At 39.1% G+C, this 5554-nt stretch overlaps 1 pseudogene; it reads right to left on the reverse strand.

The window, feature by feature from the left end:
• Positions 1–1364, reverse strand: part of LOC106321427 — a 6991-nt pseudogene extending 5627 nt beyond the window's left edge.
• Between the last annotated feature and the right edge of the window lie 4190 nt (positions 1365–5554).

Raw genomic sequence — 5554 nt, forward strand, 5'->3', positions numbered from 1 at the left:
AAAGAAGAAGGGACGTTTGGTCGGTTTGGGTCGTCGCACCCGGTCGGTTCCTCCTTCTTCTGCACCACCGCCCTTTGTTGATCCAGAAGTACTTACGGCTCAGTTGAAGGACAAGGATGATCACATATCCTTGTTGGAGACCCAGATGGCGGCTCAACAGGCGGGCTATGAGGCACATAGGAGGCTGAACCAGCAAATGATGGAGATGATGCAGAGGATGTACCCGAACGAAGTGTTCCCGCACGTGCCAGACCCGTAGTTTTTTTTTTTCCAAAAACTCGGAATGTTTTATTTTTATTTGTACAACTTTGAATATTAACTAATATGATTTCAATTTTAATTTTAATTTTATATTTTCGAATTTAAATTTCAAAAATTTTATTTTATTAAAATTTTTTTTTTTTTAATTCCGAAGAAATGAACCCTCGGAATATACCGAGGGACGTGTTCCTCGGAATATACCGAGGGACATGTTCCTCGGAATATTCCGAGGGACCCCGTTCCTCGGAATTTTCCGAGGAACCCGTTCCTCGGTATTTTCCGATGAAAATTCCGAGGAACATTTCGTCGGAACTTCCGAGGATTGGACCATCGGAAAGTCCATCGAAATATCCCGAAGAAGTTCTCCCTCGGTATATTCCGAGGACCTTTCCGACGAACTGGTGGTCCTCGGAGTTTCCTCGGAAATTCATTTCTTCCATCGAAAAATTCCGAGGGATTTCCGAGGAAAAATAAATTTCCGAGGAGTTATTTCCGAGGACTTGTTTCGTCGGTATGTCGTCGGAATAACATTATTCCGACGACATACCGACGATTTTTTCCCTCAGTAAGTCGCTGTTTTCTTGTAGTGCTTCTACATCTGATACATAAAATATACTGATGACTGAAATATATGTGAATAAACATATATAGATTACAAGTAGCTTACCTTGGACGGTGAAGTATTTGTTTTCTTTCTTGTTGTAGACAAAGAAGATGAGTTCCGCAAACACCTCACGTTGTGGTGCTGATATCAAGCTTTTGCTGTCTATTTCCACATACATCGAAATGAATCCCTTCCCATTGTCCGTTTTGTTCCCTTTTGGGTATACGATCAGTTTCCTGTTTTCATAGAATACAAATTATTGCCGTGGTACACAAATATGAGGTTTTAAATAAAACATTAGTATCAAAACTAGTTGAATAGATGATACATACCAGTTATATCCACCAGAGGAGAAAAGACGAGATTGGTATTTATCATCAGAGGATGATGCGAACTTCTCAAGTTGTTTGAAGTTGTCAACCTTGAGGGAATACGAAGAAGGAGGATGATCTCTCCACTTCTTCGCAGTTGTAGATATTTCTGCTGAGACTGAACCCATTCTACTCAAATGACGTGCAAGTCTATAAAATATAACAAAGAACTGAATGTTCAAATATACTGAGAAGTGAAAAGATGTTTTAAAGAAACTTGTTCCGGTTTCGAATCAACGAAATCGTTGAATCCGTAAGTTTTTTTTTTAAGGTATTTATCATCAGAGGATGATGCGAACTTCTCAAGTTGTTTGAAGTTGTCAACCTTGAGGGAATACGAAGAAGGAGGATGATCTCTCCACTTCTTCGCAGTTGTAGATATTTCTGCTGAGACTGAACCCATTCTACTCAAATGACGTGCAAGTCTATAAAATATAACAAAGAACTGAATGTTCAAATATACTGAGAAGTGAAAAGATGTTTTAAAGCAAATAGGTTTCTAGGAAACAGTTAACCCATTGGGACTATGGGAGGAGAGTAGTAGCAGTCTCAAAACGAGAGTCATACCAATAGCAGACTTTTAAAGCACATGAAAAATCTTAACCAAGTCAAAGAGAAAAATACATAATAGCAAAAGAGCAGAGTTTTGATAATCAAATCAACGTAACTAAGACCTCTAAGAATTCCAAAAGCATCCAACTCAAAATTTCAAATTTCAAAACCATTTAACTAAAAGACTATTAGCATCTATCTTTTGTCTTTATTGATCTTAGAAGAACTTATGTTAGATGATCTTACATTTAGACAATGAAAATTGCAGAATCGACGGACTAGACTTTAGATGTTTAGATGCTTAAGTTTTTAGGTTTTGCTTTTGGCAGAATCTTTAGGTACTAAGATTAGAACTAGAGAATATATATAACAGCATTATTTGTATCATATGGGATTAAAAGAATACGGAAGTAAAGATAACGCAACTTTAACTAAAAAAATCCCAATGCACCTGCTAGACCAACTATACCTGTAGCGTCTGTGATTCACCCAAATATTAGAGTTAGTGACCTCATTAATCATGAATCAAAGGAATGGGACGTAAGACTACTAGAGGATTATGTCTGATGACATACCACTCATTCGCAGTATGGCCATAAGCTCTACTCATCGTCGCGATACTTTCTGCTGGAACTACACGAGGAATGACCAATACACAGTGAAATATGGATATTGGGTTGCTCAAAATCTGTTGAAGCAAGAAGAGGAAAAGGAAATACTGGAACCAAGTATCACTAAACTTCAATCCTTTGCTTGGAAGTTGAAAGGGCCAAGGAAGATGTGCCATCTTATATGGCAATTTATAACGGGTCAGGTAGCAGTAACAAGGAATCTAGTAAGGCGGAATATGAGGTGCGATAATTATTGCCCAAGGTGTGAGGAAACAGAGGAATCTGTAACTCATGCAATATTCGAATGCCCTCCAGCTCTGCAAGTATGGTCTTTATCGGCAACTCCTACAAGCCCAGGTACATTTCCAGTGGCAAGCGTCTACACAAACATGGACTATCTATTATGGAGGAAGAATAGTATTCTGGAAGGATCGCAATGATAAACTTTTCAGGGGAATAGACAGAGACCCTTTGGAGCTAGTTCGATACGCAGAGAGTGAATGTCAAGCCTGGTTTAATGCAAATGAGATGATACCACCACAAGTACAGGCCAGCAATAATGATGAAAACCAAGTCTTAAGTTTGGGTAATATTTGCCTATTAGATGGATCTTGGACAGCTTCTGATCGCTTTAGTGGATGTGGATGGGCCTAGATGGAAAGTAGGGAGAACATACAACTTATGGGAATACGGAACTTCATTCGGAGGTAGAAACACTGCGATGGGCGATGGAGAATATGCTTAAACACTCGCCATGCCAGAGCTTTGGAACAGGCTGCAAGGAGCTGATTGCAATGATAAATGAACCTCAGGAGTGGCCAAGCTTCGCGACAAAATTGGAGAAGATAGAGACTCTGCAAATTTGTTTCCCGGACTTCAAAATAACACATGTGCTACGAGTGCGCAATCAGTTTTCTGATTTTTTAGCTAAGACTGCTAGGAGCTTTCGTAGGGAGTTACTTTTCATTGGTTGTTCTATTCCGGCCTGGTTACCCAGACCACCTCAAGCTTGAGTAATAGAATGGCCGTTTGACACAAATGTCAAAAAAAAAAAAAACTAAAAAAATCCCAATATATTAGTATATGTTATAAATCAATTGGTTGATGTCCATAACCGGCCCATACACTTAGAGAGAGAGACGGCCCAACCATAGAGAGAGAGAGGTGGCCGCGAGACTTGGAGAGGAGAGAGAGGCGGCTACAACTTGTCTATTTTCTAATTCATTTATGTTTATGATTTGTAATCTTTCCTATTATTGTATTTCCATTTATCTCTCTTGTAACCCATATATAAAGGGAACACTTATTCATTAATAATATACAGAAACTTACAGTTCTAAATCCTTAAGTTTACAACACGTTATCAGCACGATAGCCTCTAACACCCTGAGCCTAAAACCAAATCGCTAAAACCCTAAAACCCTAAATGAAAAAGAATCTGCCTCGGAACTTCGAAGAGGCCGTTCTCCCAAACCGTGAGGACCCAGAAAACGATCAAGATATCAAATCGAAGCCCTGGCCGAGACGAATCAGTCAGTGCAAACCGTTTGTCGATCTGACCACCGACGCACCCTCACGCACATATACAGTGCGCACGAATTTGCTTTGGAACCCTAATCCGAACCCAACGATACCGACGAACCCTAATAAGTTCGCGAGTCCGTTCCAGCTCGTGTCCACCTGATCATCTCCAGCCCCAAGGCGTTCCTGATCCTAGGCGAACTCAGCTCCATTCTACATCAAGGACAGCTCGCAATCCGACAGCAACATCTCCCGTTTGCATCAGAGCCGCTCGCGATCCGATAGAAGCAGCTCGCGTCCCAGCCAGCTCACGTCCCGATCGTGTCTAAGCTCAAGGTTCATTCTTGGTGGTCCGGTTTCTACAAACAACTAAACTAAAGGTATTTCGAATTCTAAGAACATAATGAATCGAATTTGGTTGATTGTAAAGAATGAAACCCTAAAATATAATCTTTAAGATGAAAGCCATAGGATAATAGATCAATCCCTAAGCGAGTGAATCGAAGCTCTATAAGTTCGATCCCCAAACCCTAAAAATCGAGATTGATCCATTGATCAATTAAAATCAGAACCTTAAAGGTTTTGAATCTCAAATCAAATCCCTTTGATCTAAGATCAAATTTTTGAAATCTCTAAACCCTAATTCGAAAGCTATTGATTAATTATGATTGATTGATTGAGTTTGAATTTGATCATCCTGAAATTGAAATTGCTTGTTAATAAAATCGAAACACTAAAACCCCAATTCTGAAAATCGATTTTGATTGTTTGAAACTGAACATTGATTGGTTGATTTGATCACCTAGAACTATTGTTAGGATTGTTCAAACTCGAATCTGATTGTTTGGCTTGTTTAAACTAAAACCCTAATGACCTAGTTTAGATTATTTTAAAATCGAAATCTGAAACTACATATTAGGTTAAACTGTTCTAGACTTGATCATACTCGTGGCCGTGTGGCCTTGTTGCATTCATACTATAACTTAATCACATTGATTGATTGCAATTACACTTAGAACTTATTCTAAGAATGGTGTTGAATTGAATTAAATAGCCATGTGGCTTGATCTTTGCTTGGCCGATAGGTTTGCTTGTTTTGATTGCATCAATAACTGATAGAAACAAACCATGTTAGGATTGCAATTACACGATAAACTAAATGCATAAAAACAAACTAGTTTGCATCCATGGCCGTGCGGCTTGCTCATTGGCCGTGAGGCATAGATCTTGGCTGTGAAGGCTTGTTTGAACATAGAACCCTAATCGTTTAAACATTAAAAATTATTCCTAAAAGATCTAAAACATATGTCAAAAATCAACAACCTGGATTTTGCTGCCCTAAATCTCTCTGGAGATTTACCTTCAATGGGCGCTTAATGCCAAGATCATCTTGAAATCCAAGGGTCTCGGTGAATGTATCACCGAGAACAATAATCCTAATGAGAATGATCGTTACAGAGCCATCATGATCATTCGTCATCATCTAGCTGAGAGCCTCAAGGATCAATATCTAATCATTGAGAATCCACTAGATCTTTGGACTGAATTGAAATCGAGATATGATCACTAGAGAACGTAGATCTTACCAAAAGCTCGGTTTGATTGGACGAATCTGAGGATCCAAGACTATAAGT

The sequence above is a fragment of the Brassica oleracea genome, chromosome C2, assembly GCF_000695525.1.
Source record: "Brassica oleracea var. oleracea cultivar TO1000 chromosome C2, BOL, whole genome shotgun sequence".
Taxonomy (NCBI): domain Eukaryota; kingdom Viridiplantae; phylum Streptophyta; class Magnoliopsida; order Brassicales; family Brassicaceae; genus Brassica; species Brassica oleracea.